The 14,606-nt window shown below is 33.4% G+C and overlaps 1 long non-coding RNA gene across 1 annotated transcript in view; it reads right to left on the bottom strand.

The window, feature by feature from the left end:
- Nucleotides 1–356: 356 nt before the first annotated feature.
- The window catches only part of LOC144240828 (uncharacterized), a 45,850-nt gene continuing 31,600 nt past the window's right edge, over nucleotides 357–14,606 (bottom strand). The window contains exon 3 of the long non-coding RNA XR_013337865.1: nucleotides 357–413. This is a non-coding gene — a long non-coding RNA (uncharacterized LOC144240828). The remainder of the gene's footprint in view (nucleotides 414–14,606) is intronic.

Here is a 14,606-nt window from a genome sequence, read left to right on the forward strand (position 1 = left end):
ACTCAACACAGTTAAACTAAATGTTGGGGTGTCTGGGTGACTCAGTTGGTGAGTCTGACTTCAGCTCAGGTCATGATCTTGAGGTTTTGAATTTGAGCCCCACATTGGGCTCCCTGCTGTCAGCCTGTCTGCTCAGAGCCAGCCTGCTTCAGATACTCTGTCCCCCTCTCTCTCTGCCCCTCCCCTGCTTGTGCTCTCTCTCTCAAAAAAAATAAAACATTTTTTTAAAAAACCTGAATGTTAATTGAATATTAATCCACAGATAATTTGGTAACCAAATTGAAGATATTTAATGAGCAGAATCTCCAATAAACTCAGGGGTGACATATATTTTTATATCTTACCTATTTGTCTTAAGGTTCTTGAATTTGAAAGCAATAGATATTTATTGCCATGAAACCCTAGCAGGGAGCCTGAAATAAAGTAGAAAACAAACATTTGTTGAATATTGAGTAATAATAAAAAAATTTATACAGCTTTTCTTTATTATCATAAGTTTTTTCACATGTTATTCAATTTTTAATCTTTTCTATCATTGAATAAATACATAATGGTCAAGAACATTCAATAGAGTTGCTTCCAGTTTCTTCAGTGATTCACATGACTCATCATTTTGGCATTAGTGACGGTTTTTAGGCAATAACATGTGAAGGAATACAACTTGCATGATGAGAACTCATTATATATACTAAAATGATTATATAGATATGATACAACTTTAGAATGATACAAAAGTTAAGAAATTTAAATATGGAATTTTGGGGGTGCTTCAATAATTTTTATATAATTAACTTATGAGAGTTTAGAGTTTTTATTGATATTGTAACTTCAATACACTATTTACAATTTAAGATTCTCCAACTTACAGTGATCAACATATCTGTTAATAACTTAATTATTTCTTGTTTGTTTTGATAAGTTTATTGCATAAAGGAAATCCTACAATCTGCTCTCAGATAGACAGCAATTATCATAAAGTGAAGAAATTACTGTAACAAGGATATACAATTAATCAGTTCTGTGTTTCATAACACCATGTGCATGCCCTGATGCATTGCTTTCAGCAATACAACAGCTGTTCTTTAATGCATTTTTTATGTCTCCAAGTAATTCCTTCATGATGAATTATGGCATATTCAGCCAGAATTAATAATGCACCAAGAGCATGTGTGAAAAATTAAGTAAAATCTTCACTGAAGAGTTAAATTTCATTTGAGATTTTAAATTTCAAAAAAAATTAAAGTATAATAACTTTTCAGCTGATTAAAAACTACCTTATAAATATCCTCAATAAAATACTTAATGAGAAATATTCACATAAGAAACAGGAGTTGCCCACTTACGTTCACAAGCAACAATAATCGTTTTTATGAGAATTACTCAGTGAATATTGTTAAATTTGTAATTTTACCTTTGAAAGACCCTCATGTCATATATGTTCTGTGATTTATGTGCTGGCTCCTCAATCCTTGTCACCAATAGAGAATATCCAATAATTTACTTTTCTTACTCTCATCTAAGTGGATTCTACAAGAAGAATCTTGAGATAAGTAATTTAAATTGTGGTTTGAATTAAGTGAACTCTATTCCATTAGCAAGTATTTATTACAAGTCTGAGTCCACTCAGGAGAGAGAATCCACACAGTAATTTGAGCAAGAAAAGTTCAATGTGAAGAAATATTGGCTATAACAAGTTTGGAGTAATGTGGCATAAGCTTGTAAAAACTAAAGAAGTATTAAATAATATTGAGAGGTGTCTGGCTGTCTCAGTCAGTGGGGTATGTGACTCTTGCTCACCACATTGGGTGTAGAGATTACTTAAAAAATAAACTCTTCAAAAAAAGAATAAAGGTACAGCAGAAATAAAGAATAGTCACTCTTTCTGTGGTTGAGACACAACACTCAAGAGAAAGTCCCCTACAGGGCTGAGGTACAGCCTATATGGGAGGATACAGCCATGGCCAACTGGGTGGCAGAGAAGTCAATTTGATGTAACAGACAAAATTTGCTGGGAATCTATCTTCTAGCACTTGCTGGATATTCATTCACTAAAGTACTAAAGCAATGTCTCCAATGGGAGGTATCTCCTTGGAGACACTCTGCTTAAAAGCATTCAAGGAGGGTATATGGTGGGAGCTGCTGGCCAGTGAATACTGCTGGTTTTTGTGTACTGCAGGAATTAGGAACAGAGAAGCCTTAAGTACTGCAGGGGCCAGGTGTGGGTTCAGCTTTCAACTTTGTCCAGCAAAGCTGAGGAGGACAGACAGGATAACTCAAGACTCTTCAAGTCAACAGAGGTGAGAGGAAGGATAAGAGAAGACTCCCCAAGCTGGTCTCAAGCTCCCTTACTTTTTAAGTATTCATTTAGGGAAACATTGTGCAATATGTCAGTGGGCTACAGGGCAGTAAGAACGTATAGCTAGCATGCAGAAAAACAAGTTAAGGCATTCCCAAGACTACAAAAGAGATGATGTAGAAAGCAGGGTGGAAAACAAGATAACATATTCCATAGATAACATGGTCTAAGAAATTCCCTAGCTTAGGCAGGACCCAAACCCTGGACATACTTGAACTAGATAAGTGAAGCACAGCCCACTTTTTTCAGCAAGGCCAGAAAGCCGTGTTCTGCTTTGCAATGTGTTCCCTACAATCTCCTAACACAGGATATAGCCATCTGATTTCCCACAGCCAGGTGCTGGACAAGGTTTATTCCCTGGAGGAGCCCATTAAGAGGGTTCATGGGAATCAGAAGCAAAATCCTTATCTCCTGCAAGGTTTCTCCAATACTCTCTATAGACAAAGTTAATCATCATGCCACCTGGTAAAGCAAGACTATTTAAAGGTCACAGATCCATTTTTACAAAGCAAGAAAACTTTTGAATTTGGAGGTACGAGTCAATAAATCAATAACTGGCAGAATGATATAAATGCATAAAAGGGCAATTATCTATGATCCCAAGACGATTATGCTTGAAAATGTGATATTCATCATATTTGGTGATAAGCATTGCCAGAAAACTAGCTACAAGTAGGTCAGAGAAAGTAATATGGGAAGAGAGGAGCAGTTCCTGGAAGACCCATGACATGAATAGCAGTTAGATGTATAATATAAAAAGCATGATCAGAAAGCAGGGGAGGAAACAGAGAAATGAATGCAAATTGCCAATTACTTGTTATGTTAGCTATGCAGTTTTTGATAGCTTCTAAATCAAGTGATAGATTTTACTTAATAGACAATTGGAACAATAAAGGTTTTTAAGAAAAAAATCTAAGGAATTCAAAATGTTTTCTAGAAATATGTAATGAGTGAGACAGATGACACAACGTGCTTGGGCCTCATCTCTTACCATGAACTAGTTTTATTTCTATCAAAATAAAATTATGCACACAAAGCCAAGTGAAGAAGAGAATAAATATGTAAACTGGTGCTTGGAAATACGTTGATCCTCTAATTTAGCCTGTAACCTAGTAGCCCTTACTTTGCCCTATTATTTGAGAGCAGCATTAGCCATAGTTGATACAGTACACAGAAATGATCATTGTAAGAGAGGTCACATGGGACTATACAAAAGAAGAAAATTATTCGTGACAATTCTGTAACCTTATACATATTTTTTAATATATGCTTGTTGCTAAATTCCAAAAATTATGGATATTCAATATTCTTCTCTAGTAGCTTTAGGTTAATTGTAATGAAATTTTAAACTCAATACAGTGCACATGAGATTGAATATAGAGTCAAAGGATATGAATTCAGGTTAAGACTGTGCTGTCTATTACGCATGTAATGTTAGGCAACAAAAATGACCTTCAAAATGGAAATGTTAATATAGCACGTGACTGCCATAGAGATAAAAATTAAACAATGTGGGTGAAACATTTTTAGTAATTGGAAAGCATTGTATGAATCCAAGGCATTTATTCTGATTTAACTTAACTATGTAGAGGGATGCTAGTATTCTAAATAACAAAGACTTCTCTCTTAAAGATTCAATTTTTAAAATTTATCCAAGTATCTAATATTAAGGATATCTTCTTAATGGGTATCACAGAGGAAGTCCATTTTCTTCCTCTCCTGACCTGAGCAAAGAAGGAACGTAGTGTCAAAAATTGAGGTTGTTACTAGACATTTCACAATATCATGCATGTTCCATATTTGATCACATAATTATTCCAATTTTTATGTTTTTAAATAAATATCCTTCAAAATATTTTTGACACTTTATTAAATGGTATCTGCATCCTCTTTTCACTTTTATAGGTCTACTCATTCAAGTAACATGACAAATTTAATGTTAATTTTCTAAAATTTATAATTCTTAAACTCCTAACACATTTTGAATTTTAAACCATGTGAATTTAATATCTGTTTTAAAATACTTATTTTGGGAGCACCTGGATGGCTCAGTCAGTTATGCGTCTGACTCGATTTCACCTCACGTCATGATCTCATGGTTCATGAGTTTGAGCCCCACCTTGAAAAACCTGCTGACAGTGCAGAGCCTGCTTGGGATTCTCTCTCTTCCTCTGTCTACCTCTCCTCCACTCGTGCTCAATCTTTCTCACTTTCACTCTCTCTGTCAAAATAAATAAACTTTAAAACATAAAATAAAATACTTATTTTTAGTTTGAGTTTAAATAGGTTTAAAATTTCCCTGCTGATAAACTTACAAAATAAATAAAAGCTTTCACATAAGTATTATTTTCATAGACAATTGTTTTACATGGGTCACATATCTCAAATAATGGAAGTAAAAGAATGTAATTTCTGTTTTCACTAATTAAAGAAATATATATTCAGCACTCAATCTGCATTTGTCCAAAGAACCCAATAAGCATCATTGTATTGGAATATGCCATATAAAAGGGAAATGGGCTTCATAATGTAGCCCCAAACTGGCATTTTACCCAAGAAGTTAAAGAGAGGTTTTTCCAGGATAAGAATAACAAAACAAGACTTGATACCTGAACTTTATCCACTTTCATATTGTGTATCTTTTTGCAGAATAAAGAAATACAAAAACTGAAGCAGTGTGAGGGCCATGAGCAAAATGCAAACCAGTGGATGAAGTGCAAACGCAGAAACTTCCCCATATTTATCCAGAGTGAGCAAGTCATGCCACCATGTTACTGATTTTAGCTGAAGTAAGTATAAGTGTTACATGATGGAGAATAATCATGAAATAGAATGACCTGGTTAAATATTATAAAAAAGTGAGAGGCACCATAACATAATTGAGGGAACGTGGAATGAAAATATCAGTGTTTGATGCCATTGAAAAAATATTTCATTTGATAACATCAAGATGGTCATTAGCTTAATAATAAACTTAGGTCACTGAAACTATTGAACTATTAAATAGATTTAGAAATTTTAAAAGCTATTGATTCATTCAGGTGATGTGTATCTTTTCCTAATTATACACTATAATGATTTTTCCTACACAGCAAAACATGAATCTTTTTGGCTAATTACAAAAGCGGCATGTGTCATAAAAGATTATGCTTTCATTTTTAAGAAGTCTTTAAGTTTTATATATATATATGTATGTATATCTAGTATATATATAACTAAATATATATATTTAATAGTATATATATATAAACTATTAAAAACATTTTTCTTAAATTAATTGTTGATTATTCCACTCCACCAACTCTTTAAAACCAGTTTTAAAACTAGGTTCAGAGAATTTCATTTTTCTGGTTATAGTGGAATAGCTTATATCAGAAAAATAGTCTCTCAAGAAAGAGGAAATATAAAACCTGGATTAAAGTTGAAGACTACTATTTGAACATATTGGATTTCAACTCAGACCATCAGGGTTCAAAATTCCCAAGAGAAAAGAAACACAGCAAAAGGACTTCAACATTCATCTGTCACTTCTCTTGAGGCATTTGCAAGCTTGTCTGCAAAATAGGCCATAGGCCAAGTGAAAATGCAGCCTCAGAGCTTTGTTAAGTAGCACGCAACTGTGGAGACAAAAATTAGAATTCAGCACTACCACAATTGCTTGGAACTAAAACACAAAAACTTCGGAGCAAAAGCAGCAATAGAGAGGTGAGCCTGAAATGATGTGAGTCTTGGCTTTATAGTAGTTCTTAGCTCCTAATCTGAAGAGTGTGAGAGGCTGGTCAGGCAGGCTGAAGGCAAGAGCTAAGAGGCTAAACAGTGGAGGAGTCTTATATAGCCAAAAACAAAACAAAACAAAAAAATGCTGTGCAAGTCCTGACTAGGAGGAAAAGACACGGAAAATACTTCGGGTTTTCAACTGGTCACCCCAAGGTAGCTGAATAAAGTATTAATGGAATAAAAGATAAGTCAATAGAAAATACAGACTGATAATGAAGTGAACATGAATAACAATATAGATAATAGTGTAAAATATACATGGAACAAAAAGAAGAATCCTAGATGTGGAATTGAAGTCCTACAAGAAGAAAGAGAAAAGGATGCAGTGAGTTTTGTTTGAAGGGATATTGTGAATTTTCTAAAATTGACAAAAAGATAAAGCTATAGAGACAGGCAAGATAAATATGAAAGATAAACTATAGCAAAATCACTAAAATTTAGTCAGCAATAGAAAAATGTTAGAAGCAGTCACAGAAAAATAGAGCATTGTCTTCAGGTAAGCAGCAATAATAATGGTACCTAGTTCTGAAGCAGAAATGATGAAAACCAGAAGATAATGGATGATATATTTAAAATTATTCAAAAGAAATAACTGTTAAGCTATGATTTGCTATCCACCTAAAATATATTTCATACTTAAAATGAATTATACTTAAGATCCCCCCATCTCCCTAAAAAGGAATTCATAGATAGCCAACTTGCACTAATAGAAATACTGAAGGATTGGGGCGCCTGTGTGGCTCTGTTGGTTAAGCAGCTGACTCTTGATTTTGGCTCAGGTCATTATCTCATGGTTCATGAGATTGAGCCCCATGTCCATCTCTACACTGACAGTGTGGAGCCTGCTTGGGATTCTCTGTCTCCTTCTCTCTCTCTGCCTAACCTCCACTTGCTCTTTCTCTCTTTAAAAATAAATAAATAAACATTAAAAAAAAAAAGAAATATTGAAGGAAGTTCTCAAGACAGAAGAAAAAAGTATCTCAATTGTATTGGTAGTGATGAAGAAAGGAATAAAGAACATTGGAAAGAATAAAAATATGGTAAATTCAAATAAAATGAAAATATAAAATACGAAGAAGAATGACTTGTTAAAAATTAAAATACCTGACAAAGGACGTAGAAAATGTAGGAGGGGATAACTATATTAAATATTTTAATGGAAAATACACACACATACACAAAAGAATAAATAAAAATAATGTTGAGATTAATCAATAACACTTTTTCCAATAAAATTACTGTTTTTCTCCAACATTTTGTGTTCATTCAAACGACGTTTTTTGACTATGTTTCATGTGCCTGTAGGCCTCAAATCTACATAAAAGAATATGACACATTCCTTCCCCAAGACCATTAAAACCACTTTAATAGCACATGTGACCTATTTTAAAATTCAGCATTGATTTAATTCATATTAGGAGCAGAGAAGACATACTGTTAAAGTATATTTTTTTAACTAAATGAAAACACATATATTTTACTATACTACTTTTATGTGTATCCAAATCAGAATTCAAATCGAAGATTTTTGCACATTTATAACCTATTTTTTTTCAATTTCTTTAGTTATTGGTGGGAATTTATAGTATCATTATTATATTTTACTTTTTTTAAACATTTGGGATTGAAATACCATATGGCTATTTTTTTATTGCATTTCCTGTTTGGCTAAAATTGTAATATTCATATATGTATAGAAGCTAAATAACATCTCTCAAAAGATTTTACTTCAATGCTTAAAGGATGTCCCTTGTTGATTCATGAGTGGTGATATCTAACTCTTCTAACTCTGGAAATTGTATGATTTCTTTAAAGAGATGTGTAATTTTATTTGACATCAATTGCATTTCCAACAACTGGATAATGTTCTAGGAATATGGTACCAATTAATATTTCACTTATAATGTCTTTTTAAAAATATTTTAGGGGTGCCTGGGTGGCTCAGTCTGTTGGATGTCTGACTTCAGCTCAGGTCATAATCTCGTAGCCTGTGAGCAGGATCTTTGAGCCTGTTTCAGATTCTGTTTCTCCCTCTCTCTTTCTATCCCTCCCCCACTTATACTCTCTCTCTTTCTCAGAAATAAACATTAAAAAAACATTTTAAGCTACAAATAGGAATTCAAATTTAATTTAGCGATAGACATCATATAGTGCTATAGATGAAAAGAATTCAGGGGATGCCTGGGGGGCTCAGTTGGTTAAGCGTCTGACTTCGGCTGAAATCGTGATCTCACGGTTGGTGGGTTCGAGCCCTGTGCCAGGCTCTGTGCTGACTACCAGCTCAGAACCTGGACCCTGTTTCAGATTCTGTGTCTCCCTCTCTCACTGACCCCCCTGCACACACTGTCTCTCTCGCTCTGTCTCAGAAATAAATAAAACATTTAAAAAATTTTTTTAAAAAGAAAATAATTCAAGTGATGTGATGATCAGTTAAGCAATTTTTACCAAGTTAAACCAGATGAAGTCAATGACAACACCATCAATGAAATGGTACCCCTCGTATAATATGATGAAAACTATTTTTTCTAATTATTATTATAGGACCTAGTTCAGTAATTCAATTAGAGATAAGTTAAAAATGTGAATAAAAGCATAACTGATGAATTATGATCCTTACAAAGCAATGGACAATATAGAAAAGCAATCCTAAACACAAAGCATTATAAAGTACAGAGAAGGGATACCAATCCTTTTGACGAAAATTGCTTCCTCCATTTCTGAAAGCATTTTCCTCAATATTCTTTTATTCCTGTTTTGAAGATAAATAAACAAAAAGCAATCAGTCCCTTGTGATTGGGGAAGAAAGAGGGTGGGAAGAGAAAGTCTTTCTCTTGCCCCTTACCAGCAGCACTCCAGTTAGGCTTGAAGCCTCTAATACTATGCTATCTCTATGTTTATCATCTGTGGCCACCATTTATTCAAAGAGAAAATGGAAAACAGTTTATATGTGTCAGAGTCCATCTAATTTTTTCATCAATTTAGAGCTAGAAAAAGTTACTTCACACCCAGATATTTTTTAGTATCTGATAAGCACCTTTTGTTGTTGATGTCAATACATCTTTTATAAAATGTTAAGAGGTTTAGACAGTATTTGTTTAAGATAGTTACTGAGATTTCTAAAGCTTCTTGTAAAAAACTAAATGCACTATGGATTTCTGAGTGCTCCTTAAACACGTTGCAAAATGCTAGTTTTATAAATGAATAAAATGAACAGACAAAATAAACTATAATAATTGAGTGTGAAAAGCTAATAAAATTTGTTGATGGAATGTATTATTCATCATCAGAATATAAAAATTGAGATGATTTATGAGGGAGATATCATTTGTGTTCCATCTTTGATATAGATGGGCAATTTGAACATATGCAAATGAAAGAAAGTGTTTCTTAGGCAGAGGAATTGAATAAGCCTAGGAAAAGAGATAAAAAATCCAAAAATATACTCAGATTGAAGAGGAGTCTACTTTGGTTGGATTATAGAGTGGATGAAAAGGAATAATGGTAGATAAATCAGTGACTGTGAAAGGAAAAATTTGTAACTATATCTCTAAAGTGGTCAAAGTGTATGTTCTATGATATTAGACATTAGATTTTAATTTCAATTTAATTATGTGTGTTGTATATTTGAGTGTGTTTGAGTATGGGGTGTAGTCAGTGCACCAATTGACATAATAAAAACCTTTAGATGATATTTTAGTTGGCAGAATTGTGCAAAATAGATTAGCTCAGGAAAATATAGAATGTAGGAAGCTCAGAAGCAAGACAAATTCAATGATCTAGTTTACTAATAATGACGACTTGACTGAACATGATAAAAGGGGATAGCACCCATTTAAAAAAACACTGAGAGGGATGCCTGGGTGGCTCAGGCAGTTGAGAGAATTCGGCTTAAGTCATGATCTTGTGGTCCATGGGTTCGAGCCTAGGGATCTGTACAGACAGTTCAGAGCCTGAAGCCTGCTTCAGATTCTGTGCCCCCTTCTCTCTCTGACCCTCTTTCTCTCTCTCTCTCTGAAAAATAAAAATAAACATTAAAAATGTTTAAAAACTGAGAAATAAATAAAAGGATTAGAAAGTAAATTGTTGGATAAGTTAAGAAAGTTAAAGGTGGGGGCGCCTGGGTGGCTGACTCTTGATTTTTGCTCAGGTCATGATCTCATAGATCAAGCCCCATATCAGGCTCTGTGCTAACAAAATACACCCTGTTTAGGATTTTCTCTCTCCCTCTCTTTCTATGGCTCTCCTACTGGTTCTCTCTCTCTCTTTCTTTCTTTCTTCCTTCCTTCCTTCCTTCCTTCCTTCCTTCCTTCCTTCCTTTCTTTCTTTCTCTCTCTCTCTCTCTCTCAAAAATAAGTAAATAAATCTTAAAAAATAGGAGTCAGGGAGGGGTCTGGTGTTATCAGTCTAGGGGAAAGAAAAACTAAAAATAAGGAAGAGAACACTAGAAAATAATGATTATGTATCTTTGATGAAAGAGCTTTTAAAAATTTATCTTTCCATTCTATTGTCTTCTTCAAAAAGTATATAGAAGCTGTAGTTTCATTATTATAATTTAATTTTACTTTATAAAGATTTTTGCTTTAGGCTTTTAGTTTTTATCATCAATGTTATGTAAAAGTGTGACCACTGAGAGAAATGCTTATAGACAGTACAGTTAAGTGAAAACTATTCTATTAGGACTTATGAGTACTGAGTTCAAGTCCTGCCAGTTATGCTATACTAGTTATGACTATGTTAGTTAAAAGTAAATTTGATCACATTAAAGAGAAATTTGATTACAATGGGTTTCCATGTAAGGCTGTGATTTTTGTTTTTTGCTTTTTTAAAGTTCAGAGATAAGCAGTCCAAGTTACAACTAACTACTCAAAACACTACCAAGTATCTTCACAATCCAGCACCCTTCCAATGAATGTTTTATCCCTCCAGATGCAAGACAGCTGCTACAGCTCCTGATAACCTGTATGTCCTATAGGCATGAAGAAGGTAAAGGCACAAGGTTAGTTGGTTGCATCTATGCTTTTACGAGGAAAATAATACAGGAAGCTAGTAGATATCTGTCATGTATCATTAGCAATGATTGTGATACCCCATCAATAAGGTCCTGTGCATACATGAACATTTTTAATGAGGTATATGGCATCTAAATAAAATCGGTGTTCTATTAATAAGAAACGGTGGATATTGAATATGGATCTAAGAATATTTGTCCCTGTAATCTTATTTCTCTCATTTTAAAGGCCTAAGTCAACTGTGAAAATCTAAGATTATACATCAACTGAAAACAGTTTGGTCAACAAATTCAGATATCAGTTGTATATCATAGCATAATCATAAAACAAAAATCAGTTGCCTTGGCTGTAAATGGCACAACTCTGGGAATTGTATTTGTATTATGGTGGTAAAACGCTTCATTATAAGTCAAAAGTTCTCTTTTCATCAGAATAAGCAGTATCTCTGAATACTGAGTAAGCTAATGTCAGAATGAGTTAATTAGACTTTTTACTTTTTATATTGTTTACATCAAATCTAAAGGGCTCTTGCATTTCAAAGTAGCAGAAATGCAATTTCATGGTATTCTGCTTAACTGACTTAGAGATATATACTAACTGCCTAAAGTTTGATTATTTTAATGATTTTAAGTCTACCGAAACTCAAGCACAGATTTGTGATTTTCTAACCAATACACTTGTTCCAGAACGAAGACTGTAATCTGAATGTTAAATTATAAATTTGCTCATCAAAACTAATGTGCAGACCACAGAGAAGACAATCTTAGTAAAAGGAACTAAAAGTCTACAGAAGTTGTATACATAATTTATGACTAGCAAATCAGGCATAGAATAAACTATGATAGAACTTTAACATAATTACCAAATAACCTGAGGTTATTGGTAAAGCTAATCTAGCTTTTTAATCAAATATTCACTAAAATAGATTTAGATCACTGAGAATAATTAGTTGATTGAAATTTCTATTTTGTCAAATGGCTTTTTGTTATTATATAAAAGTAGTATTTTGAGATTTTGATAGATGTTGGATTTGGGCAAAATATTTAAAGCTATATACTATTTGTACTAAGTTAATGAATGATGCATCACCTTTGAGTAATTTAAATAGTTCTATTTAAAAACATTTTCTGCTTTAAATTCACTTATCAATTTATTCATCAGGCTTGATCAGGATTTTTCTACATTATGACTAATAAACAATATGAACACTTATTTTGAAAAAGCAAATTCAGGGGCGCCTGGGTGGCTTAGTCAGTTAAGCATCCGACTTTCACTTAGGTCATGATCTCGCGGTTCGTGGGTTCGAGCCCCGCGTCGGGCTGTGCTGACTGCCAGCTCAGAGCCTGGAGCCTGTTTCAGTCTGTGACTCCCTCTCTCTCTGACCCTCCCTGGCTCACGCTGTCTCTCTCTCTCTCTCCTAGAAATAAATTAAAAAAAAAAACATTAAAAAGAAAAGAAAAAGAAAATTCAATGCCACCTATTTCATAAGTAACATTCAGAGCCTTAATATTCTTACTTAATTAGTTAATATGCATATTTTATGTCTTAGAGATGCAAATTAGTTTAGACATAATAATGATGGTGCATTGATTATCTTGATTGAGGTAGTCCAGTATATGTGATCCAAAATAATACATCATTTTACTTAATTTTCACTTTTAGATTGGTAAGTGATAATGGCAACTTTCTAGTAGACAGCACATAATAAGTAAATTCATACACACACATGCATACATACCACATGAAAGCATAAGACTATATATATGTATATTCATCAACATGTAGGTACAGATGTGCAAATCCAGATTTATATTTTTAAAATGTGTAAGGAAATCTGTACTATTAAAAGTAAATTGATGTTAAGATGTAGATGTTCAAAAATTGACTCTGGTCTCCCACTTCTTGTAATGAATATCAAGTAATTCAGACAGCTTTCCCACTGAGAATAATTAGGAAAGCTAGACAAATATAATGCATTAGGCTGCCTGTAAGAATGTGAGGAATTTCTGCCATGCTATATGGAGAAGAGGTAAGGCTAAAAGAGGCAGGCATGAAATCTGAAGTCTTTTATGCTGATGAGTGTTTTCAATTGGGGTTAAAATGACTGAGAAGCTGACTTGTAGGGCTGAGGTATTTCAAATTTTTTTCCATGAGAATTTCAAAGATGGATGCCAAAATAGGTAAGCACAAGTACCCTGAGACCATATAACCTAGGTTAAACTGGTCTTGTTTACTAGGTCTGCTTCCTCAGAAAAATTAAATTCCTTGTGCTTTCCTTCTCCTTCTTTGATATTTTATAACATACATAGTAAAATATAGGGTTCATTATTATTAACAGATATCATGCTAAATGATGGGGGAAGGAAAGGAAATAAAGTTTTCTAATAGACATATAAATATATTCCTACTAATAGGCAAAGGGGAAAATTCTCATAATGCATACTGTTCTCACTTGGCATATGATTCTGTGATTTTAGCTTATATTTATACCTATCTTTCTGATAGATGTAAATCTATCAGTATTATCTAGATAGAAATAGAAAATAATGAATCCAGTAGAAAAATAATCAATAGATATTGACAGTCAATTCAGAGGGAAAAAAAATGGACCAAGAACATTTGCTCTGCCTTAGGTATCATATTGAAAATATTAATTCATATAAGATTCAAATTCACCAGACAGTAAAAGAAAAGTGGCTGGGGGATGGATGAAATAAATAAAGGGGATTAAGAGTATATTTACTTCGATGAGCACTGAGCAATGTATAGAATTGTTGAATTATTATATTGTACACCTGTATGTTAATTATATTTGAATAAAAATGTAGTATTAAGAAAGAAAGGAGGGTAGAGAAGAGGGAAGGAGGGAGGGCAAGAGGGAGGAAAGAAGGAAGGAAATGGATAAGGAAACACAAGAAAAGGAAAACTAAAAGAAGAAAAGGAAAGGAATTAGAGAAGATTGACATTCCCACAAGTTGGGGACGATATGAAGCACCAGAAACTCTGGGACATTGCTGTTAGGAATGGACTTGGGCAATGTAATTTTGTAAAACAATTTGACACTATTTAGTAATATTAAAAATGTTTATAACTTCTCACCCACCTACTTCCTCCAAGAATTGCAAAATTTCTGAACATATTAATAAGAAAACATAAAGGAATATTCATTGTGATATTGTTTGTAATAGCAATATATTTTTTGGAGAGGGAAAGAGAGCAAGAGAGAAAGAGCAGGGGAGGGGAGAGAGCTGTCAAAGCAGAGCCTGATGCAGGGCTCGAACCCACAAACTGCAACATCATAACATAGGTGAAATCAAGAGTCAGACACTCAACCTACTGAGACCCCCAGGCACCTCTGTAACACCAATATATTGAATTCACTTTTGTTTATAAGAGGATTAATACCTAAATTTTAGTAGTGATATGTAATTAAATATTCTTTTAGCAGTAAAATGGAATAAACT

The sequence above is a fragment of the Crocuta crocuta genome, unplaced genomic scaffold (genome assembly GCF_008692635.1).
Source record: "Crocuta crocuta isolate KB4526 unplaced genomic scaffold, BGI_CrCroc_1.0 scaffold97, whole genome shotgun sequence".
NCBI classification, from domain to species: Eukaryota; Metazoa; Chordata; class Mammalia; order Carnivora; family Hyaenidae; genus Crocuta; species Crocuta crocuta.